The sequence below is a fragment of the Hipposideros armiger genome, unplaced genomic scaffold, assembly GCF_001890085.2.
Source record: "Hipposideros armiger isolate ML-2016 unplaced genomic scaffold, ASM189008v1 scaffold_386, whole genome shotgun sequence".
NCBI classification, from domain to species: Eukaryota; Metazoa; Chordata; class Mammalia; order Chiroptera; family Hipposideridae; genus Hipposideros; species Hipposideros armiger.
This window is the reverse complement of record NW_017731736.1, coordinates 490,918-517,438: the sequence shown is the minus strand read 5'-3', so window position 1 is coordinate 517,438 and position 26,521 is coordinate 490,918. Positions and strand designations below refer to the sequence as shown.

At 38.0% G+C, this 26,521-nt stretch overlaps 1 protein-coding gene and 1 pseudogene across 8 annotated transcripts in view; both read left to right on the top strand.

Moving 5' to 3' along the window:
* Positions 1–26,521, top strand: part of SLC4A4 (solute carrier family 4 member 4) — a 324,167-nt gene that overhangs the window by 90,130 nt on the left and 207,516 nt on the right. The gene's annotated exons all lie outside the window — the stretch shown is intronic.
* Positions 23,312–24,140, top strand: LOC109393718 (60S ribosomal protein L7 pseudogene; annotated as a pseudogene).

Below are 26,521 nucleotides of genomic sequence, written 5' to 3'. Positions count from 1 at the left end.
TGCTGGGGAATTGGGGGAAGGGGAACAGACAAGTTGCTGTCGTTTTGTTCTTCAGTCTAGTTGTGGAGGACGTTGCTTCACTGGCCCAAGTTGGCACCATCATTGCGCTCTTTCCGGGCGAGGCACATCAGTCGCCGGCTTCTGGACGGCTGCTCACAGCAGCTGCTGGCCGCTCACGCTGGCTGCTGGCTACATACAGTAGCCCATGGCAACCCACTGCCACAGGGGCTGCAGCCTACGCCGTCGCCAGGGACTCACGGCAGCCCAGCTCCAGGTTGAGCTGCTGTTCAGCATCTTAGCTGTGGAGGGCAGTGTCACTGGCCCTCATATGTGGGATCCGAACCGGGGCCCTCTGGCGTCCCAAGCCAGCTCTTAACCATTGCGCCACTCGGCCGGCCCCATTTGTGTTCTTGATCTTCGATTCCCTTTGCTCCCACTAGAGCTTTTGCTTCCCATTCTTTTCTGGTATATTTCTGTATTTTTACACTTTGGGTTTGTTTCTTGTTTCCAGTTTTACATTGTCCCCTAGTCACATCTGGTTTTCTGGTATTTCCTGCCTTAGTCACACTGGGTAACTACCTGCCAACCTCCTTCTCTCACTGATAGTTACCAGACCGGTGCTCTCAACAGGAAGACCGATCAGGCCATTGTTTAGTCACGGAGTCATATTCCTTAGCGTCTGCTCCCCAACAAACAGTACCCTGCAGCAGTGGATTACAGATGTGCTGAGAAATTGATCTCTGCAGCTCTTGGATAGCTGGCCGGGGCCTCAGTGGACCCAGGTGTCAAATAGTGTCCTCCATCTACTTTAGTGTGACATACAAATGTCATTCTCTGTGTGTTCCATGATGGACCACAGCCTTCACCACTGCCTCAAGGAATTACAGAGTACCACTAAGTTAGCTATGGGATAAGGTTAGATATTTTGCTTAACTCAAGATGTATGATGCGGTCATTTAATCAGAAAAGAAAATGAGGCTTTCTTGACATAGCACAGTCTTTGTGAACCCATCGTGGCACCTGGTAACCTTGTGGTTTGAAAGAACTGGTGTGAGTGTGGCTGGGTACTGCTGGTGGCATTCTGTGTGGGGATATCCCATCCCCCAGCTAGGTAGCAAGAAGGCAGGTTGCCTGTGTTGGTTACAATCCTCTCATTAGATGTCTCTGACCTCAAAAGTTGGGTGGTAGTATTTCAGGCACGTTCACTGAAGGCTGGGGCTTGATGAAGCACTGGAACTTGGAAGTTTGCTGAATTGCAACTTCTGTTTTTTTGTGGCTGGCATGGGCAAGTGGACAAGGGAAGTGAAGTCAGTATCTGGAGCACTAGAGAAACCTGACTGCTCAACAGTGACCAGTTGTAAAACAATTCTTTTTTTTATTCTGAGATGATATTGAAAAGATGTATTTAAAGGAAAAGTTAAGTCCTGATTTGTTTTTTGAACTTTATCTACCATATCCATTTCAAAATTTGTATTTAGATTAAAATTTTGTGGTAAGATCTTCCACCTTGTTTTTGGTAAACAATATTTCATAGTGAAAAGTGCTAGTTGTGTTTATGATTTTTTGCAACAAAAATTTGAAGCAGCAGTTCTCAAACTTGAACATTAGAATCACTTGAAGGTCTTATTAAAAATTCAGCTTTTTGGCTTTACTCCCAGAGATTTTTACTAAGCAAGTCAGGGTGTTGCTAAGGAGTGTTTTATAAAAGCGTGGCATGTGGATTCTCTAGCAAGCGGTCAGAAGACCAAACATTGAAAAGCCTTGCATATAAAGGACAGTGCTTCCCTACTTACCAGCTGGGTGGATGCTTTTTATTGTATTGTCAAAGGATCCTTTGCTTTAGAGACTTGTATTTCCCCCCTGGCATGTGTCTCTTCTTGTGTTGTACTGAAATACAAAAACATCCAACCAAACTGGATTCTTCACCAGCAGTTTCTATAACTTTGTGCATAGTCAGGTCAATCACTAAATGTTGTCTTTGATTATGACATTCAGAAAACACTCAATTTATTAGATGGACAGAATAATGCTACCTTAACATTTGTATATAGTTATACCATTAAGCAGTACTTTTATTGCTTAATGTACTTGACATTGTCTCAATTGATCTTTGTAACAGTATTTTGCAGTTAGTATTGTTATTTTCATTTTATGAAGTAGGAAGTTTTAAGGTTATCAGTAAATAGTAGATGTGTAACTCCAACCCATATTATTTATACTTCAAAATTAGGGAGGATTTAATATGTGCCGGGGACTATGATGTACATATGGTTCATTCTCTTTTCGAATCTTCATCAGGACACTGTGAGGTAAGTATTGTTATCTTTATTATTATCATGACTTTTTCTTTTAAATTTGGCTCTTGATGAGGTTAAGTAACAGTAACTTCTCAAGGTCGTGCCTTTAGGAAATGTCAGAGCCAAGATTTGAGCCAAGTTTGTCTGACACCACAGTTCATGCTCTTACTCTGAGTAGTGTGAAGGCAGATTGCCTGGATTGATTACAGTGCTCTAATTAGATGTCTCTGTTCTCTGAAGGATGGGCGGTAGTATTTCCAGGCAAGTTACCAGTATACATTACAGCAAGTTGCCTGTATACATTATACAAAGCCATGCTATAACTCTCTCTGGAAAGAAGAGAAAGTAACAGAAAGGTCTAACAGGAAGGAAAGTAGACTTTCATAGTATGAAAGTTAAAACCAAATGAAAGGAAATAAAATGGTACATTTTTAGAAGCCTTGATAAAAATACCAATTACACTCTTCAGTCCCCAGAAGCACAATGGGTAGAAAAGGTGTTAAGTCATGGTGTACATACGTTCTGATAATGTTAGCCATTCATCTTGAAGAAGCAATAGAGTTGCTTTGTGTTTTGTAGGCTTTTGAGTGTTGTTCAGTCTTTCATTTATGGAATCATATTTCCATTACTAATACTAACTGGCATTTGACCTTTCATGCTCTTGTCCTTGGTAATGATTGTCTCTATGTCTTCAATGTACAGTGTGGCCATTGTGTTTTAAATCAGAAGTTTGCTGTCATTGGCTACCTGTTGTGTTGGGCTAGTGCTTTCCCCTTATGGATAGAAAAGCCTCATTGATGCTGTATTTATCCTGGATTTCTTTATGAAAGTTTGAAATTAAAAATTTTGGTTTTAGTAGTTTTGATTGTAATCCAATGATCACTTTTAACACAGAAGAAATAAACACAACATTATTTTTTGCCCTGAATCGTATTCTGAATTATGGATCAAAGCAAGTACTTTCTATTTACTAAATTTCACCAAGATTCAGGATGAATAGTGATATAAACCATTGTTTTTGTCTCAAGTCAAGCATTGACTCATATCATCTATTAGTGACGGTGGTGAAAATCCCCAGATCTAATATGTCGTTCTGACATCTTTTAATTTCCTATCTACCATTGTATATTTAGCAACTGTCCATATCCATCTGACTTTTAATACTTACCAATTGCATATTAATATCTTTTGGCTCTGAGAGTCTAGGGTACCGTGCCAGAAAGGAGCAGCATTCAGGATGACATCCTATTGGAATTGGTTCTGTCTTGCATGGTGCCCTACTTGAAAGCCATGAGTGGAAGGTCTGGGACTCATCAGTTCAGACCTATGTTTTGTAAATGCTTTTCCTTCAGGGAGAATGGCTAAAAATATCAGAGGCCCTGCTTTCTGATGAAGACTGTGAGTTCATGCAGCTCTTGATGGTTTGTCTTGATAACAAGAAGTCAGAGAGCAAATGCAGGGTAGGGCCTCTAGAAGAGCTCTCAAGGTCATCTGGAGTCATCAGGTCAGTGTCCTCACTCGAGACATCTCGTGTAGTTCAGTTATTTATCCAATTTAAAAAACTCCATGGAATTGCTATGCAGAGTACCCTGCTTTTTTTCTTACTCCATCCTATGAGTAAGAGAAAGTCTTTTCCAATTCTCCTTTTTTCTCCTTTGTATAGATGGCATCAAAATACTTGTATGTATGACTTTTGTATCTTTCAGTCAAATGCAGGCTGACTTTTAGAGTAGCTGGTGCAGTTACATTCAGGTTCTGAGACTTTAGGAACTTAAGCAGACGCCTCGCCTGACCTTGGGAATGTGCTTTTTTATGGCTTTGCGAGTAGCACTGAGCAAGGCCAGTGGGGGAGCCAGGATTCTAATGCAGGCAGGAGTAAGTAGTTAGGCTAGGTAAGGAGTTATTCCTTTTCCTTCAAGCAGGTGGACCAGCTAAAGAAGCAAACATAAGAAAGGAGATAAAGTTTATTTGAAGAGTGAAAGTGTCTATAATGGAATACTTTAAAACTATTTGTTGGAGGAAATTCTCTCTCTTTTGACTATTCGTTGAAATGTGCATTGGATTTGTAGTGTTTCTTACAGTTACAGGACTTGGGTATAGGATCATGACATGGGCCAGCCATGATGACTACTTCATTAACTAACAAAGAATGGATACCTACTAGAACTGGAGTACCAAAATGTTGAAAATATTTTTATATAAGCACTGAAATGTTTTTTATAAATAAGAGAGATTCCCTGCTTCCAAAGCATTTTATAATCTAGCAGCTATAAAGATAACGTGTATATGACACTAGTTGAGACTTGCCAAGTAACATATTAATAAGTGAAAAAAACATAGTGTAAATTATGTATGTAAGTATTGAGTGGTTAAGGGAGTGGTGTTAAGATATGGGGCTAACTGAGGAAGGAGCTAAATTTTGAACTGGATGATTAGGAAGAGAGAAACAAATTGGCAGACAGGAGTAAGGATGGCGTTTTGAGTGAGAAGAAAGGGATGTGAGAGGACAGGTTTGGAAATGACAACAAGCAAGTCATGTGTGGTGGTTCCCAAGCACACTGGCTTGATCCAGGTGGGACTTCCATAGCCATGGATAATTTGTGATAAATTTGATTATTGATTTGATGTGATAGTAAGAACGTGCCATAAGTTCTTAAATGCATCAGGTTCTTAAATAATGTCATTTCGTTAAACGTCATTTCATTATAACATTGATGAGATGCCAAAGGAACTTAGCTCTTGTGTATATCAATTAGCCTATGGTAAAATTGATTTCATTATACTTCACTTAAAGTTGCAGAACCTATTGATGATGTTAAGTGAGGACTTAATGTACATGCAATGTGTTGAAAATGATAGATGTGATAATTGTTGAGGCAGCAATATCTGTGATGGATTGGAGTGGTACAGCTGGAGGTAGGGACAGTGTCAGAGAGGTGTTTTTAATTCAGATATAAAATAATGAGGGTTTAATGTGGGGTGTTGGAAACATCTGCTGGGCTGGAAAAAAAATCAGCTCCGTTTCTGAGATGTCATAGCCTGAGATGACTAGTCAGTAACTGGACATGGGATCACAATTTGGAGGTCAAGCCATAATTGTTGACTTTTGAGGCAGATGTGCAAGGTGATAACTCAGTACCACGTGTGGTGTGTGCTTCATGGTGGTGAATCCTGATGGAGAAATGCAGAAAGCCAAGTTCCGAACCTTAGGAGCAGTTGCCAGCCAAGGGGGCGGAGGCAGACAAAAGGAACAGTCAGCAAATGAGACACCGAGGTAGTAGAAGAACACAGAGAACATCCAGGGAAACCATGCGAGGAGAGAATTTCAACAGTGCTAAGTGAAGCATAGCGGTCAAGGGCATTGAAAACTTGAGAAAGGCCCATCGGATTTGTTAAGGGAACAGTCTTTGGAGACTTAGAAAAATGTGTTTCTAGTGAAGTTTCAGTGCAAAAGTGCATCAGGGATTTTCTAGATACTCTGCATGACAAGGAGATTAATGTTTAATAAATAAATCTCTTCTGTAATTGCTTTAGTACATATGACTGGGTAGCTGGGACTTCAGTATTTCAAGGGAAATTGTGAGGTCACCTCAGGAAGGAATTGAGGTTAGCTTTCTGATATTATGCAAACCAGTCAGGTGATTTGGTGCGTTATGTGAGAGAGAAACTCAGAGCTGAACTGTTGGGCTGACTTGGATTCACATGGGCTTTGGGGAAAATCTTTGGGAAAATGTAAAACCCAAGCAATGTTTGAAAGCCTCTTCATGGGTACTATTATTTGGTGTATACTAATGGATGAGCCTGAAGTATTTGTTACAAATGTTGAGTTGTGGAAAATAATAAGAGTCAGATTTAAATTTATGAAAATAATTAACATTAATTTACATGGAAGTGGAGGCACCAAAGAAATTTTGATCAAGATTGAATCAAAGTTCTAAATTTAATGACCTGTTATTAATGTGATGCAAAAGAACATAACATCAGTCAGTTGAATAAATGGAGGTGATCGTCAGGTTAGATATGGTGAAGAACTCAAAATTTTAAAGTCAGATACTTTTTCATGCCGTAAAGGGAGAAATTTATAGAAAGAAAGCAAACGTTTAAATTTATCTCCCATTCAACTAATTAGTGGTAGCTTCATTAATTATAAAACATGAAACTATAGCTATTGAATGATCTAAGTTGGATGTAATTGACTTCGTTATTCGTTACTTAGATGGCTAGATGAAAATGTAGTGCTTTTCTGGTGAGTTAAATACGTGATTTTGGATTTATAGTCACATCACAACAAGCTAGTTGAGAAGGGATGAAGGTAAAAATGTAATTAAAATGTTCTTTTTTTTTGCCTTTAGCTCATTTTTCTTTAGTGTTTAGGTGGTAGTTGTCCAGAACTCACTAGGGGCTAAATACAGTTTAGCTATAATTGAGGATATGACTTTAATATTTTTACAGATTTTCATGTCTCTATAGCAAAACACAAACTGCTTGTGCTGTTTCTCTATATAAAATAGAGAGTTTTCCAGTGCTCTATAAAACATAACTTAGATAGGTGAACTTGGGACTATGCTTAAACTTAGATTGCATGAGAATCTGAAATTTGCCAGGTTATCTATTCAAGTTGATACTTGACGGTGATAGTGTGTTTCTTCTTGATTGCCCAGAAACTGCTACACAGTGTAGGATGTCTATTGACTTCTTTTCAAATTTGCTGACTTAAACTCCACCTTATTACTGAAAAGATCCAAGGTGACATATAACTATTACATAAACTAAAAGAATACAAAATGAGTTATAAATAAGTTGGAAAATGACAGGGAAAAAAAGATAGAGACTAAAATGGAATCAAGAAAGAACAAATGTTGAACATGAAGTAGTCATGGTCGTGTGGTTTATGTGGACCTCATTTTTGTTTTTAAGTTTTCTACCAGCCAGGGAAAAATATGAAACTTGATTATTTATATATATAGAGAGACAGTAAATTAAAAACAAATCACTTGCTTAGGAGAAGCACAAGTAATCACCAACATAGAACCCAGAAAGAAATAAAGAGAACTTTGTATAATGCTATGAACAATGCCCTTAGCAACATCTTGACTGGAGACCAGTCAAGTTCCCCGGGTTGCACTGAGCTGGCTCCTTGAGTCCATAGACTGCTGGTGTCACGTGAACTTCTTCTTTCTATCACATTGACTTCCGCAAAGTCAATTCAGTGGTGGGTCTTCAGGGTCAGTAATAATTCTCTTAGTACTTATATTTGGGATAACTAGTTTTCTTTCCACCTCATGTGTTTTGAACTTTCAGGGCATCCATTACAATTCAGGGCATACCCATGCCACTCCTAAGGCCGGAGCACTTGTATTCAAAGCATTCACTGTGTGGCCTCTCTTCTTATGGGAGAAACAGGAAGGGTGAGCTTTCATAACATCAGTGAAGAGTGAGGTAATTATTACACAATTGGTTTTGGAGTACATGATAAAGAAATGCCAAGGAAAAAGTTAGGGTCCTCAGTCCCCCAGGGGATAGAATGAAGGGCTAACCCTGACAAAAATTTCCGGAAATACATAGTTTTCCTGTTCTCTTCAAAACCAGGAGTATGTTAGTAAGTAACTACTGCAAATTCTTTCTGGAACGAGGTGGAGCATTCAGAAAAATAAAATAAATAAAATAGCGGTAAGATTTCTATGAGTTTAAGGAAGAAACAGATTCTCTAGTTAGGAAAGGTTGCCTCTGTGTAGCTGTTACGCTGCCTTGGAACAGATTCCCTGAGAGGTACGACCTGCATCTTCACTTTCAGTGGCCTGTTCTTTGTATTTCCCTTGGCACGTGATTCAAGCTGTTGGAGACCTTGGTAAACTCATCACATTAGATCATGGGTTGATGTAAGTTCATGTTTGGATGTTTTTAAAATTGGTTGGGACCTGGCTAGGGGAAGAATGTATGTCTACAACTGCCCCGAAAGAGATTAAACCCGTTTGAAATGTTTTTAATGGCAGCGGAGTGGATGGTAATAGTTCTTTTGCGGTGAGCTAGCAAATGTGCCTGTTAGGAGAGCATTCCTGAACACATGGTGAATCAGAGACTGATTAGGCATCTGGAAACTGTGAGGGGTTTTGTCATTAATTATAGAAGATATACATACCACCGATTTATGGACTAAAGACAGGGATTGCCCCTTACTAAACTGATTCCTGTCCCATGGTATGTTTTCTTTTAATTTAAACTTTAGGACTTGCTGCCTTAAAAGTAGTTGATTTTCTTCAGCCAGTGATCTGTAAAGAATGAATGGTTTCCATAATTGTTACAAATATTATATTTAGAATTATATTTAGTTTAAAACATGACAAGTCAGTAGTCAAAAAAGCAGTTTTATTTTTTTTCTCTGCCAAAAATTTAATCTTATTCCATACAACAGATTCTTCATAGCCCGTTGCTTTTTTGAGACCATTTACCTTTCAAGCAGTTAGGTACTCTAAAGTTATAAAAGCGTGCTTTTGCAGACCTTACATTTTTAGGTATGTATGGCTGGGGGGAAATACCAATTTCAGTGATAGATGTGGGGAACAGCTCATTTCTCTAGGAAGTGATAATTGGAGACAAAGGACTAAGTTTAGGAACATCATGGTAGATGTTGATTCAGGAGTCATCTATTGTACTTCAAAAATATTTTCTTATTGCAAAAGTAATATATATTTATTAAAGAAAATATTATCAATACTGATAAACAAAAGAAGAAAATAACAATCACCTAGGATCTATAGGTAGCCATTAAGAGGTATATCCTCCTAAGTTTGTATATTAAACTCATATTTTTGGACAAAAAAATGGTATTGTACTATAAATACTATCTTTATAACCTGCTGTTTTCTCCCAACAGCAGCTCATGAACATCTATCTTCTTAGGTTGTTATAAAGGTTTATAACCCAGTATCATTTTTAATGGCTATTGTACAGGTATATCGTGGTTTATTTAACCATTCCTCTGTCTTGGAGTGTTATATTCTTCTTCATTTTGGTTACCATAATCAGTACGTTAACAAACATCCCTGCAGTTAAATCCTTAAGCCCATCTATGGTTATTTCCTCAAAATAAACTACAAAAAGTGGGATTTCTGTGTCAAAGCATACGCGGAACTAAAAGCTTCTGCCACACAGCATCACTATTGTCCTCTGCAGAGTCTGTTTTAATTTACCACATGATCAGTGGTATATAAGAGAGTGTATTCAGGCAACATCCTGTTTAGAGGTAATAGTTGAAGTTTTGCCATCATAATCTAACTAGATTGATTAACAGTTTGGCTTAGCACCTGGGACCTCCCTCTTGGGACTTGGAGCTTTCTTCAGCTCCTACACTATTGTGTCTGGTAATATTTTAGGCTGACTCTGCCCTAAGCCAGACTCCTCCTCCTTACAATTTAAAACCACCTTCCTGGATCAGTCGTGGACTTTGGCAAAGGGAAAAGCCCTTCTTTTACTCCCCACACCTGTCTTTCTGTGACTCAGAGCTATTCACAGATACTCTTGCCCTGCTTAGAATTGCAGTCATTTTCCATCAGAGTCTAGTACATTGAAATTGGGGACTTTTGCTTTACCCCTATACTTAGAGATGAAGAGGGATTGTAATACAGTACAACAGGTTAGACCATGGAACTGCAAACCCTAAGCATTTATGCAGCAACTCTGGACTGGTTTACCTTTGGTGTGAAATAACATAGATCCTTTTTAAATACTCATGTAAGAGGTTAACAGGGACTTTACCTTGATTTTCATAAGAGAGGAGGCAATCATAGAACTGAATCCCTTTTGATAATTCTTTAGCATTGTTTGGAGATGAAATGTTTGTAGTCCCTCCTGCCTTTTCACTTTTAGAAAGCCTTAATAATGTCACTATTTTGAATCAAAGTGTGCTCCTCCGTGGCAGCAGCTGCCCACCCCTCCATTTCTAAAGCATTGTATCCTATCCTTCAGAGGTGTTTGCAGGCTTTTTTGTGGTTCTGCCTTGAACCAAATCTTTTATTGTTTTTTCACTTTTAATTTGTTTATCTCATAGATAAAATTTGAATGTGTTTTTATTTGCATAGTTCAAACAATGTGGAGTAAAAAGCAATAAAATACAGAATCAATAATGGAGCAGAAAATCAAAGCCTCTCATCATTGCTTTGCTTTTAAGCCCTCTCCAGTGTTGTCTTTCTACTCCTTTCTCTTTGGATTTATATGTATTTAAATGTACATGTAGGAAGATATTAACTTGTGTTTTGCAATAGAATTAGAAATTAACCTGTCTCGTGTGTAATGATTGATGAACTGTGAGCCTAAAAATCTAATTTGTACCTTTTGGGAGCATGCAGCAATTCTGTTATAAGCAGTATCTGGATAAATGACAAAGCTCTAGGCTCCTCAAGTTTATTTTTGTTTAGAGTTGGATGTATTCTCTCTTTCAGGGCCATTAGTTACTTTTAGACATAATAGACTAAATCATAATGTTTTAAATATCAAAAGTAGATTTGGGGAGACTGAAATATGATTTGATAAATTCTACTGAGTTATATGTACTGTCTCCTCAATATTTTCCTAATTTAAAAAAGTGGCCTACTTATATGTTGGACATACCTCAGAGGTGATAAACTCAAATAATTCTCCACTTATTACACATACCTGAAAATCTGTTTTCTCAGGTTAAAAGGGAAAGTATTGTGTCCTTGTAGATATGTCATTTTACAGACATATCCGTTTGCCTTATTGGTTGGGTAATAGGAAATAAAGGGCAGAAAATAAGAAATTATCCTCCATCGGATGTTACCTTGTTCTCTCATATTATCTGGATTTTAAAGTATTATTGGAAAAAAATATTCCCTAATCTTTTATTCAAGATAAAAGACAAGCTCTTACAAAGTATAGGTTGTTTGCGGGACTGAGAAATATTGGAAATATGTCCTGGCTCAACCAGCTGGCCACGCTTGAGAGCCAGTAATACTAAGTGGCTCAGCTTAGTTGCACTCAGTGGCAAGAGGTGTTCTGAGGTTTCCCATGTGTTGGGAGGGGGCCCAAGACAAAGAAGCCCTTGTAAGACTCAGCTAGAGACTTGGCCTTGGGACAGAGTCCTTGACAAATCTGCATTAACTGTGCCCTGCCCAGTGGCATGCTGCTACAGCCCCTGTGCTGTGAACCATTAGTATTGTGGGATGAGTTGGCAACTCCAGGTAGATGCTCTGAGCTTCTTCAGCTTACTGACCTCATTATTACCCCTGAACACTGGAGCTGCCCTTTAGCATCACATGCCTTTGCTGCAAAATACCACACGTTCATTGTTAAAAACTGCTTACTCTTTATTTTCTCATGTGAGGTTGTTTCTGTAGAAGATAATTACTTATCCTTACATCCACCTTTCTGGTTTGCTGTGTGTGTGTGTGTGTGTGTGTGTGTGTGTGTGTGTGTGTGTGAGTGTGTGTGTGTGTGTGTGTGAGTGTGTGAGTGTGAGCACACACATACATATATGTACATATATATGTATTTATGAATATATGTATTTATAAGTATAAATACATATGTATGAATAACAATTTAAAATTCACCAATGTATTCTTTAAAAAAAATTTTTTTTAATTTTATATTTTACTAGTTTCAGGCGTACAAAACAGTGCAATAGTTACACTTTTTAACCCTTCACAAAGCGACAACCCCCCCCGCCCCCAACTCCAGCGTATTCTTGCTGCAGTGTAAAGAGCATAGTATTTGAAATAAGAAGACCTGGGTTCAAGTTCTGCTTCTGCATTATGACCTTCTGAGGCTCTGTTTCTATTTCCCTTTCTCATCTCACTTGAGACTTGTGAGCCTTAAATGAGGTAACGTATTTAAAAGCATTTTGTGAACTGTAAACTGCCACACAAATGTTAATTATTGTTATTATTTTAAACTTACTCTCTAGTAAAATCAAACATTAGCAATGAATGCCCCAGGAGTCATCTTAATCCCAAAGAAGGCATGTAAATTAATATACCCATCTTTGGTGGTCAACAGGCGTATTCATATAAGGTTACTGGTGAGGAGTGAAAATCACTGGTATGCTAATTCATACTGGATTCTGCAAGCAGCCTTGGGTGGCGACAGGAGGAAGCAGAGGACAGAGATCAATAAGGGTTTAGTTTATACACAGTCTGTGTTCAAAGATTGTGTTTTGAATGATTGAGCTCAACTGTTAAGGTTGATAATGTTTTTACACTTTACATTGATGCTTAAATGGTAGCATTTATCAACTTTTAAAACAATAATTTTGTGAGTCACCAGATACACATATATGGTCAAATATGCATTATGCTTTTCAGAAGAATTATCTAGCTATTTGGGTTGTGAGAGTCCTTTGATTACATAGTAAACAGCACAGAAAAGAAGGTTTAGTATTTCCTAAGGTGAGTTCCACATCCTCAAAAATGTGTTTCCTCAGTTGGATGCTGGGGCCATCTTCAGGTTAGAAAGTGTCAACAGGAAATAGTTCAGGTTCAGGTATGGGGCAGGTTCTTTGTCCCCAGTTTGGAAAAGGGCATCTGATTATCAATTGTGATGAGGTTTTCATCTACCAAGCCTCGTAGATGAGTGGCCAGTTTCATATAATTCTGTGGCTTCATCTTCAATTTATTTGCTCATTCATTCCATTGGAAACTCTTAATTTTTCTGATGAAAATGTCCTCTGGGTTCAACTTGAGTGAAATCTTAGCAAATTTTATTTATTATTCTAGCTTATTCTTACAACATCCTTTTTGAAGCAGGAAGGCTCACACATTTAGATGTTCATAATATGAACATAATATATATTTCCAAAAACAAGTTTTATTCTGGGTTTGAGTGAACTGCTGAATGAGCCGGGTGAAGAGATTCATTTTTGCTCCCCCTGAGGCAGAAAAGTGGCGGAAGGATATGTGACTTCAGCCAGCTGGCCGCTGACCAGCCTCCCTGTTGTCTAGGCCATAGGAAAGAGGGCATTTGGAGACAGGTGCTGAGGAAATGAATAACACTAAGATAAGTCTGACAGATTCCCAGTTTTGTTCTCTATATTTGGAGTTGGATGCTTTTGTTGTATTGCAAAAGATGGTATAGCTTAGTAAGATGTTATTTTTCATTTTCAAGGTAGGAATGACATTGGGTGCTGCAGACATGCAGAGGAGGCACCTGTGTGAGTTTGGAGCTCTTATTTAGGCTTGTGGGCTTGGAAGTAGTGGTGATTTTTTTTTTCAGTCTTAGTAAGGAAATATTTAAAAACTTTTGAAACAACCAGGTAATTGATAAGACTTGTTGTAGTGGTAAAAAGAGCAATGTGCTGAGGGTAATAAATAAAAAAGTCTTGACTCTCCTAATAGCTTGCTGACCATGGACATTTCCCATAATGTCTTGGAATCTCTGTTTTCTTGTTTATAAAATGATATTTCTATATAATTTCTAATGTTCCTTTTATATCTAAAACTCTGTGACTCTGATTTTTCTCTATGACTACAATCTTTGTGTGATCCCTTCCACAGAGTTATAAGGTAACATATTCCTTATCAATGAAAATTACCTTTAAAGATATAAGGTGGTAAATTTTGTTGCAAAGGGCATGTGTAGAAGTGGTCCTATGGGTCTTGAAATTAACTGGGTTGCCTGTAGCTTATTCTCTATGAAGTGTATTACCTGCACTGTTGATTCCTGGCTGTTTGTTTCTCCACCTCTAGGTATGCCGAGATTCTGGAAGGTAGACACTCAGCCTTGAATGTGTAATTTAAAGCAACCTTTTTCTAGACAGGAAATGCATATTTCAATGGTGACCTTCAGTGGTGACAATGCCCCATCCTTCATTGTAGGACCCTTAGGTAACACTAAGATTGGGACTTCTCAACCCTATGGGGAAGGAGGATGGTGCCATGTGAGGACAGAATAGGGTATTTTGGAGATGCAAAACGGTCACATAGTCCACTCAAGTGTAGATTTTGGTAAATGGCTTTTAGATAGAGTGTTTTTGTAGTAAATACTTATCGTAGTAATCATTTTTATGTTGTTTACAATACATTCTATTGTAAATGAGGTTTACCATCTGCCAAAAAGAAAAGTATAAAAATCAGGCTGTGCCCATCTTCTACTCTCTCTAAAGTAATTTCCATCAGATATCGTTTTCTTCTGCTTTCATCTGTCCTGTAAATGTGGTAGCGACCTTGAGCCATGTACCTCATAGATATAAATCCGAGGATTTAGCAGAAGAAGGGTGGGAGAAATAAATACTAAAATGGGGTTAGGGGAGTAGATTGATTATTCGTGGGAGTAAAGAGATGCAGTTTGGTTGTTTATGATAAACTTGAGCGCAGGTGGCATTTGCACCATCATCAGGTTTATTCCACAGCAGTGCAGTACGCCTATTAGCATTTCATCCATGTCTCCGTTGTCAGAATGTTTGCAGATGACTTTGTTGCCCATGCTTTACAGGCACTCTTTGTCTGTTGGCGTCTTTCCCATGGACCACTGCTTGATAATTCTTCTAGTTAAAACATAGCTATTTATGACCCGTTCCATTTTGCTTTCTGATTGTTTTGGATTAGGAATCACAATTTCTGTTACTGTTAGCAAAAAGAATAAAACAGGAGGCCATAGTTGAATATTGTAATCCAGGATCAAAATCACAAGACTCTGTGTGACTTTGAACCCAGCCTGCTCTTTCTTAACAGAGTTGCAGCTCTCACATCCCAGATAGGTATTTTTTATCTCCTTTTCTTTCCTTCCCTCACCCTTCTTCTTCCACTTCCCTTTCCCCCACCCCTCCCTCTCTCTCTCCTTTCCTTCCTCCCTTTCTTCCTCATTGTATTTAAGTACTTGCAAGAAAAGGGGCACCGACACGTAGCTGCCTCTCAGGATCTCCAGATTCTGTTCGTCAATATCCAGCACATGCCTATTGTATTCTTTGCTCTATGCGAGGCCCATGCCTGTGCACTGTCTCATCTGAATCCCAAGGCAGTCTTGTGGGAAAGCTATTTCATTCCCATTCTGTTGATGAGGAAACTTTGGCCTGATTCACAGAGCTGGTATGTGTGGCAGAGCCTGAATCTGAAATTTGGTCTTCTGAATCCTTCCTCTACTGGATAGAAACTCTGTGTTTCAGTTTGGAAGTGCTTTTAGAGAAATAGACACACTTTAATATGGGAGCAAGGCAGGTGTGATTAAATGAGAAAAAATGAGAAACTAGATTCTGGTTCCAGATTCCCCAATCACTTGAGTTAGCCTTGGACAAGTTTTTTACCTTTGTACATTAGAGTCCCTACTTATTAAATAGGGATAATGAAAAGGTGTCCTAGAAGAATGTTAACCTATAGGTGTCTCCATTTATTATAGAATATTACTTTTGTTTATACTTTTAATTTTGTGGAACACTTGGAACTTCTTAGTTGGGAGAAAAATCCCAACCTAGTTGTTTTTATAGCACAGCACTTAATAGAAGTTTTATTATCTAAATTGATTGTTAACAAATGTGATGAATTGCTGAGCAGAATCTGATTATTCAATGGGCCAATCCATATATATTAATTGAATACCTACTTTGTGACTGACAACTACACATATAACATTTAATCTTTATATCATTCCTTGAGTTCTCAATCACTAATCTCACAAATGATAAAAATGAGGCTCATGAACTGATAGAAATAGAGAGTTGAATCAGGGAAAATGGAAAGATGTTCAGGGAAGGATACAGACTTTCAGTTATAAGGTGAATAAATTCTGGAGAGCTAATATACAGCCTGGTGATTATAGTTAAACATACTGTATTATACACTTGAAAATTGCTAAGAGAGTAAATCTTAAATGTTCTCAACACACACACACACACACACACACACTCACTCACACACACACACACGTAGCTACATAGCTATGTAAGGTGCTGGAGGTGGTAACTAACCATATTGTGGGAATCATTTTGCAATATGTACTTGTATCAAATTATGTTTTGTGCCTTGATCTTACACAATGTTATATGTCAGTTATATCTCAATAAAGCTGGGGGAAAAATGAGGCTCAGAGAAGTTAAATAGTTTTCTTAAGGTCACATGACTTGTAGAAGGTGAAGCTAAGATTTGGATCTTTGAGAACACAGAAACAGTACAGTGGTGACTAGTGTGGGATTTAAGTCCCAGCTGTGTCTCTTACTACTAGCAATGTAACCTTGGGCAAGTGACTTGACCTCTCTGAACCTTGATTTTTAGAATGAGCTACTTCAGAGGGTTCTTCTGAAAATTAAGTCTCAAGTATGGATGCCTTTAGCATGGTCTGACATAGTATGTGAGATGTGCAGTGACCCCTGTCTACAAGGGTTTACTATGTTAAATGAGAGAGAAAGCATAAAGATGAAATGTGAACAAAAATTTGTGTCTCATAATGTATGATAAAATGTTAACTCATTAAGTTTTAGGAAAAAAGAAGACTAGCGTGGTGTATGTGGTAAATTAGAACGTTGGATGATGGCTAGGATATACAAACTCTTTTCTCATCTTTTCCAAGCATACTGTGACTCTTAGAGCAAGTTCTTTCACTCCTGTGTCCCTCTTTTTATGTTTCACTTTTTCATTCATTAATCAGGTATCTACTGAGAGACAGCAATGTGTCCAGGCACACTGGGCTGGGAATCTAGGTACTGGAGAAGGACCTAAGGCATGACCCCTGTTCCCAAATGGGCCATGGAACTTGTAACCTAATGAGAGGAGAGGAGACCTAAGAAGACTTAATAATAATGCAGTGTGAAAAGTGATATCATAGTGCTTGAGACAGGGAGACACACACAGTACCGTGCACACCTACTGAAGACACTGATTAATTCTGTCTGGAGTCAGGGAAGCGTTTATGAAAGAGGTGACAATTGAATTAAGCAGGGAAGATGAGAAAGGACTATGTCTTATTCATCTTTGTATTAATATTTCCAAAGCACTGCATGCAGAGCCTAACACATAATAGGCCCCCAATGGTGGATTAGGTCCCGATTTGCAAGCTTGACTTGTTTTGAAGATCTGTTTCTTCCTATGTGTCTCGTAACAGCTTGTCTGCCACTGTCAAACACAGTTCAAGCCCATCATATACTCAGTGTCAGTACACCAGGGTGGTTAAACGCAGAGGCTCTGAAGTCAGGTTTCCTGGTTTCAGTTCCTCTCTCTACCACTTATTGGCTCTTCGACCTTGGACAGGTTACGTAACATCTCCCTGCCTCAATTTCCTCATCTGTAAGAGGGGAATAATAATGGTACCTAGTGTTATTAAATGGAAAAAAATTAACTGCAAAGAACTTAGAATGGGGACTAAGTATTAAGAATAATAATCACTTAATAGCTATTTAACAATTTTTGTTTTCATTTACTTATATCTTAGCCATAAGTTTGTTTACCTAATGTCGTCTCATAAATACTCATTGTTACCTGAAAAAGTAGTATTTTCCTGTGTGTTTTCTGATTGACAGGGGACAAAAAGAGAAGGTGACTTATTTTTAGGAAGCAAGTTACTTATTCATGGCTTGCTCTTGCTTTAAAGCACTGATCATCAGGTTCTGGTTTATGCCACAAGGAACTCACATGTATTTTGCTAATTACAAATCATGCTTCTTGGCGGCCCCTTTAACTGTTAAAATGACCTCCAGATTCTGATTTTCCTTTACTCTTTATTAATAGTTAACAAACTGTTTCATGCATAACAGCAAAGCCAAGTAAGCCTGAAGCGTTTAGAAAATGGTATGTGAATTAGTTGTAAACTGTTTCAGTAAACATTAAATGGGTGGCAATTACTTAAAGTGATTGCCTAAGTTTCATTAAAGTATTTAAGAGAAAACTATGTGTTTAATGCTTTAATTTTAAGGAACTCGTTAGGGTTTCTTCAATCTAGGGTTTACCAAATCAGCCCAATTCATAACCTCTCCTATCTCTTAAAAATACAGATTCCTGACTTGCCCCTCCCCCACCTCAGGCCTACTGAGATGGAGGAACCTGGTAATCTATATTTTTAATCACCTCAGGTGAATCTGAGGAGCAGGTCTAAAAACACTACTCATGTGTTATCTGGCTAAAAGCCCACTTTAGATTTTGCTTTCAACAATCAGAACAAACACTTAAAGATACTTCAGTATCACTGGTTACCAAGGGTTAATAGTGGTGATGTAGAAATTGGAAGTCTGGGATTTGTGGATTGTCTTTCTAAATCATCAATATCAGCAGCAACACCATTTATTGGGCTATGGCAGGAAATGCTATTGCTAGATTTGCCCACAAGCTAGTTTTTTAGGTAGGTGAAGAGTATGGATGATAATAAGGTTAATCTTATCACATGTCTGATATGTGGAAGTGGTGCATTTGTGAAGAGAGTTGCAAAGGAAATGCTGAGCACACTTTTGAATCAATGTAGCCTAACCACAGATTATTGGAAAGAATCGGAAGCAGGCAGCTACATTCTCAAGGTGTGTGCAGCCAATAAAACAGAGATGCTGAGATGCAAAGAGCAGGCAGCTTGAATAGGTGTCCACAACTACTAATCACAGCTTTACAGATGCATTTATTCATTGTGGTAAGAGCTGTGAATATCCTGCTTCCTTCACCCCACCAACTACGACACTGCCCTAAACAGTTTTCTAAAACACACACCTGGTTTTGCCACTTCCTGCTTGAGACCCTCAGTACTTCCCTATTGGTACCATAGGATAAAGTCTAAATGCCTTATCAAAGTATATAGGGCCATTTACGATTATCTCATATCTTGTTTTTATAGCCTTTCTCTCACCACATTTTCATGCTCTGTGCCCCAACCACACTAACTGTAGGCTTCCAAAGTTCTTTAACGAAAAAAAACAACACTATTCTGTTGTAGCCCCTAGCATGTTGCCTAGTAGGGATCAAATACACAGTACATGCTTAGTAAGTGTTTATTGGATGAATGAATAAATCAACAGCATTTAACACAATTATCTGTTTACATGTGGGTTTTTCTGTTTTGGCTTGTGAGCCAACCCAGAGCTCTAAAGTGTGTGCAGTTTCCTGCACATCATAGATACACTCATTAAAATTCTGTGAATGAATCAATAGCCCGATTGGATCACAGACTGTAGGGACTTCGCATATTTATGGTCAATCTTTAGTTATCCATGCTGTTGAAGGGACATTGGATAAGCGAAACATATTAAATAATACTATGCTTGATTTTCTTGGAATTTATAAAATTATCAAGCCAAACATGACTATCTGAATCTTGAGAGACTGGAAATTTGGCTGACTTTTTAGGTTCCTCCCTTTCCCATGGAATTTTTTGCTTTTCTCTCTATTCTATGTCCAATAGCATCAAACCTAAGACTCATGCGAATACCACAGATTTAAGCAGAGTTGACCTGTCCAAAATCACTTTCTCAATAGTTCACACCTCACCAAGGTTGGGAAGGCAAGTAAGTGTTTTAAACTGTATAAGGAATTTGGCTTGAGTTGGATTTCCTGGGAAAACAAAAACAGACAAGAGGTATTGAATAGTCATTATATTACTTTATCATAGATCAGTTATGATGGAAAACTAAAAGGAATGGATGAGAGATGGTTATAGTCACCTGGATACATGTTGAGCCATGCAAAGCTGTGGTGAAGATGTTGATTTAGATTTACAACAGAGGCCAAGAAGACTTTCTTCTCATACTGGGCTCTAGATACCACCCAGGGTTGGGTGGTATGAAATATAGGATAAACATATACTATTTACCTGAAGCATCACTTTTATGTGGATATTTGGAAAGAAATATTTTTATAATAAACACAGAACTATTAATTTGAAATACAAAATCCATGAGAGTCTTTAAAGTTTAAGGACAAAGCATGGATGTCTCAATTACCCCCTCTGATTAAAGTTAGACTAAAGGACTGGTTTGTAACATGGAAGATGTAATGACCGTGCTATAGACATTTTCAATTTAAAGTACACATTTAAAGGACAAAACCTTTCAAAATCTTAGTTTTTGACTTCATGCCTGAGGACTCCAAAGTCTCTCTCACAACTTCTCGGGCATAAAGGACAGTTGTACAAATGTTAGATTCATTTTATTGCATAGAAACCAGTCAGGACCCAAAGCTTCAGAGAGAGAAATGGCTTCCTGATTTTGAGAACAAGTTACATCAGGAACTGCTTTGTTTGGAGCCAGTTGGAGGTAGCATACTGCTGGCAATTCCAAATCATTTGAAAAACAAAAGTTATGGTTATTAATTTTTGAAGCCACAAAAGCATGAATCAACATTATAGCAGTGTCAGTATCTCAGTAGGAACTGGTTTCAACTGAACTGTGGCAGCAAAATAAATGTTTGCAAATTGTTTTGACAGAATGTCATCCACTGTGCTTGAATTTATTCGCCAGCAGCCTTGCTTTTGAAATAAGGTTGCTGCACTTGAAGTAGAGGAGAAAATCCTCCCTTTGAACCTTTCTGGATCTCAGCACATAACTCTATTTGCAAGCATTTGTGATGTGAATCTGCAGATGTTTTCAGTAGGAGCTGAATATGTTGCAAAGAGATGTGCCTCTAAACATCTGTTTGACATATTTCACCCTGGTGCAGATTAGGGAAATGGGTTCATAAAGCAAAGTGGTCAGCTGGTCACCATGGTGGTACAGACTATTTTAAAACACAGGTCACATGGGTTTTTAAAGCTCTCTAGACAGGGCTGTAAAATGGAGAGGTACTTTTTCAACTAATGTACTGAATTATTGTAAGCATTTATCGATCCTTGACAGTTAGATAGTCTTAAAAATTATAACGCTTCTTGGCTGATTTTATGGGATACTTTTTTTTTAACTTCTAAGATTTTATGGCAGTGTGTGTATGCACTGTTAGTTGATTTTATTCTTATTTTCTAATGTACATTCATCACTGAAGCTTAGGTACATGTGACCCTAGGAGATTAGTTTATTCCCTGGAATGAATGTCCTTTTTTTTTTTTTTAATGTTTTGAAAGTTGTTTGATGAGTTTGAAGAAAATAATTTTCCAAAGCAATCACATCCATTTTATATAAAACTTTGCTTGTTTGTGTTTGTATGCATTTCATCTGACTCTTAAACAGATCTGTAGCCTCCAAAGTTAAAACTGACAAGTTTGTAGACTAAGTTGTTTGAGCTCTGGAATGAATTTAGACAACTCTTAAAGTCATTTATAATTAGAGAAAAATAAATTAAAGGAATAGAATGGATGGCTTGTTGAAAATAAAGGAATAATGGCTCAGTCCTGAGCTTAGTGTAGAAAAAGTTTAGCTCTCATTGGAAGGCATTTGGTTACTTTAAAGAAAAAGTAAATATTGTTATTATCAAGATTTTAACATGCCTTACTTTCAGAGAGTTCAAGTCAATGGTCATATGTGTTTTTGAGATATGGAGTGTGGGCTCTTGAAGGTGCCCTTACTCAGAAGTACTGTAGAAATAGAAATGAAGGGGGAAGCACACTATCATAAAAAGAGTATGGATATTATGGTCAGTCAAATCTTGTAACCGCATTCTAAGTCTACATAGAGCTTCTCAGTACTAGATTTGAGATCTGTGTAATGTATGAGACCTTCTTGAACATGTTTCACTTATGAATATAGAGATAATGAATACTGCGGTGATAGGAGTGTTGTTGTTTTTTTTGTGTGTGTGTTTTTAATTGGGGAACTGGGGGAGGGGAACAGTGTTGGGGAATTGGGGAAAAGGAACAGCCAAGTTGTTGTCCTTCAGTCTTAGTTGTGGAGGGTGCAGCTAGCTCAGTTCCAATTCCAGTTGCCATCTGGCTTCCCGTGGGCAGCTCATAGCCACTCAGCTCAAGGTGCTGTGTTCAATCTTATTTGTGGATGGGCGTAGCCACCATCCCATGAGGGAGTCCAACCAGCAGCCTCGTTGTTAAGAGCGCACGCTCTATCCACTGAGCCATCCAGTAGGCAGCTCAGCTCAAGGTGCCAAGTACAGTCTTAGTTGTGGGTGGGTATAGCCCACCATGGAGTGGAACAGGCAACCTTGTTGTTAGGAGCATGTGCTCTCACCAGCTGAGCCATCCTGCCACCTGTTGGCAGCTCAGTGGCAGCTCAGCTCAGGTGCAGCTCACTGTCCTATGTGGGAATCCAACTGGCAACCCCGTTGCTCAAAGCTTGTGCTCTTAAGCCAACTCTTAACCAACTGAGCCACTCGGCCGGCCTGATAAGGGTGTTCTTAAAAGAGATAATATATGTTCCTAGTAAGTGCTATTTGCTGATGGATTTTTATTAAGTAATGCTTCCAATCAAGTGCCCTAACTAGTGCAAATATTACAGTTTAAACTGCTTGGGCAGAAAAAAAAAGAAAGCAAGCTGAAGTGTCTCTTCAATAAACCCCATATTAGTAATTATCTTTGGAAGAGGCGTGCATGTGGTGATCAGTTAGTTGACCAAAGAAGAATGAAACTTTGTGATGGTGGGAAATAGAAGTATTAATTTTGGAAGAAAACACTGCTATGACTGTGTAGCCTGGTTTGCTTATATGTGATTATATCCCAAAAGAGATTGCAAGCCAGGTTATTGTACTCAAAGCCTTTGATCATTTTAAATAGTAATAATTCAGGCTAAAAGAGAAATTTATTCGGAAGTATTATTTCAACATGTGAAATAATACATTTTTCTTTGACTCTGCTCAGAACATACTAATTACGTAGACAAATTAACCAATTGTCATTCATGGCAGGACATACCATATAAATATTTTAGAAAAATTTTAATTGCAGTTGCTGTTTCTGAAGTGAATTTTTGGACATAACCATCTATATAATTTGGGTGAATCATTCTGTAGGAGAAAATTTAGTCTCAACTGATTTAATGTCCAAATAATAAAATTTAAATATTTAGGTACATTTTATATTAATGGCCAAAAAATGATTAGAAATTGACTTTCAGAATTTTGTTTAGGGGATTTATTTAGCTGAGATCATAAGTAAATATTAGATGGCATTTCTGGGTGTGTTTTAAAGGGGGATTAGATGAATATAACATTATAAGAACTAGGCATTGGCCGGCCGGAACCATGGAGGGCGCAGAAGAGAAGAAGAAGGTTCCTGCTGTGCCAGAAACGCTTAAGAAAAAGCGAAGGAATTTCGCAGAGCTGAAGATCAAGCGCCTGAGAAAGAAGTTTGCCCAAAAGATGCTTCGAAAGGCAAGAGAAAGCTTATCTATGAAAAAGCGAAGCACTATCACAAAGAATATAGGCAGATGTACAGGACCGAGATTCGAATGGCTAGGATGGCGAGAAAAGCTGGCAACTTCTATGTACCTGCGGAACCCAAGTTGGCGTTTGTCATCAGGATCCGAGGCATCAATGGTGTGAGCCCAAAGGTCCGAAAGGTGCTGCAGCTTCTTCGCCTTCGCCAGATCTTCAATGGCGCCTTTGTCAAGCTCAACAAGGCTTCCATTAACATGCTGAGGATTGTGGAGCCATACATCGCATGGGGGTATCCAAACCTGAAATCAGTAAATGAATTGATCTACAAGCGTGGTTATGGCAAAATCAACAAAAAGCGAATTGCCCTGACAGATAACACATTAATTGCACGATCTCTTGGTAAATACGGCATCATCTGCATGGAGGATTTGATTCATGAGATCTATACTGTTGGAAAACGCTTCAAAGAAGCAAACAACTTCCTGTGGCCCTTCAAATTGTCTTCTCCACGAGGTGGAATGAAGAAGAAGACCACCCACTTTGTGGAGGGGGGAGACGCTGGCAACAGGGAAGACCAGATCAACAGGCTTATTAGGAGGATGAACTAAGGTATCTACCATGGGTATTTTTGTAATCTGGTCAGTTAATAAAATAAACAGCCACTGTTTTCAAATTGAAAAAAAAAAAAAAAAGAACTAGGCATTGGCTATTTTTTCTTTGAGTACAACGTGGAAGTTCAGAGTTTATTTAATAACTATAACTTATTTTTTGTATAAACCAGCGATGAAATTTGTAACAATATTTGGGCTCTTGTTTTGAAAATTTAAGACTTTTTTAAGGAATAGGGTTAAGAACTGATTTACATGTTTTATTTTAATATGAATTTTGTTCTACTATAGCAGACAATCATACTTCCTAAAATCTCTTCTTGGCAAGAGTAGAGACCAGGTGGACATTTCTTAGGGTATAACAGTCATAATGTGTGTATTTTTGGGTATAGCTCAGAGATAACCAGTGCTATTTAATATTCATCGAGTATCTCTTGGGTTGGTGATCATTACTTGTTTTTAAGATAGACGCTATTTGAGAAAAAGTAGATGTTTGTCACTAAAGCTTGTGAAACAAGACTTGTATTCCACGTAAAATTTCCATATTCATTTCAGTAAGTCGCCATTGTGCATAGCTTAGTTCTTTCACCACATATTCTTTTTAATCTGTGAGCCATGTATACTCGTCCCTTTCTGTTTGGAAATCCTCATCATTACTCACATGCTTTATTCTTCCAGTGAAATCACAGCTTTTTAATCATCTTAAATGGTTGTACTTAGTTAGGTTTCTGGAATTGGTTACGTGCTGTTACCTCTTAAGACCACTTTTCACTGAAGTTTATTTTTGTTGCCACAATTGATAAATTTATGGAAAAAGGAAAAGTAAATATCTTCATTCATTATGCAACTTCTTTACGTGACTAGTATAGTATCTAAACACTCCTAGTCAGTGCTCACTACACCTCTTTAACTAAATAACAGGTCAATAAGGGATGAGACTATTGCTAAGGATTCGTTTTCCCTCTAGGAATGTCAAGTTCAGTTATTTTCAGTCTTTCCCTTTGAAAATTTGTTGGTATTGCTTCTCAAAGGAAAGATGAGTACAAAAGTGACAACGCGAATAGTAAATTAGTTTATCATTTACTATAATAGCACTGTCTTGTATTTCTGAGTAGATTTTTGTAAGCCAGAAGAGCAAAACTCAATTCCACTGTCCGTAGATGTGCCCTGTAATCTGTTTACGCTTGTTGTTGTTGTTAGATGTCAACCAGATAGAGAAGTTGAGTCAGGGGTAAAGGGGGATTTGCTCATTTAGAATTAGAGTGGAACACGGGATCTAGGTCTGATAATCCTGATTCTGTCACTCCACCCATGATTACTGTTTACTCAGGGTCATGTTTTGTCTCCAGAAGTAAAGTCGCTGTGCTGTCGCTATACAGGAGAGCATGCACAGAACCCCATATGAACATGAAGCTCCTTAAGCTATAAAGATTCCTTTTCCCTGAGTATGTGAGAACCAGATGTGGCAAACGCTTCACTGATCCCTTGGGGGAATTTTACCAACATGTCAGCCAGTTTGGGAGGATGTTTGGTATCTCATATGAATCTTTAAAAAAATTTTTTGAGAACAACCCCTACACCCCCAAATCACACCCCCAAACAACAGTACTTCTTTAGTTCATTTTCACATTATTAGACAACTTGAGTATTTATATTTGCCTTGACCTTTAAGTCCTATCGACTCACCTATATATCAACATTGGGTTGTTTTTATCTCAATTTACCCTTAACTTCTCACTCTTAACTTGGTAACTTGAACTTGATATTTCCTTCTGGTCCCTTTAGGCTTGCAATTTATAATTTCTGGCTTTGGCATTTGTACCTTGGCTTCCTCCTATGGATTTTGGCGTATCTCAATTTTCAGGCCTAGAGCACCTTCCATTGCCTTAGTAGGAGTTCCCTGTCTCATTCTTTATATCCCTCTATATTTGAATGCCACCTATACTGCATAAGGAAGGTGGTAGAGGGATTTGGACAATTTTCAAGTGAATGCCTAATCTCTGCCTTATAAGGTTGTTATAAAGCATGTTATGAACACAGTTCTAGGAAAGACAGATTTGAGCTTATATAATTCTTAAAAAGTGTCATAAAGAGACAAATGTATTTCTAAACTAGCTTAAACTGATACGTGATAGATCTGAAGACGGAGTTGTCTGAGAAGGTAAAGGAACTGTAAGTTTTATGATTGATATTTAATTAATTGGAAATTCTGTACCAAATTAAGGACTAGCCATGCCTTCTACATCACCATGAGCCTTAGAAGTGACTAAATTCTTTCTCTGCCTGCTCTTTCTGAACAGGAAGCTATTAATAATGAATCTCTTTTGAAGTGGCACTCATTTACCTCCTCCCTGATGAACTGAGGTTATCTCCGGATGACCTGAACTGTTATACATAGGTTTTTATATAAGGGATTAAGAAATAATTGGCTAGAAAAATTACAGTGAAACAT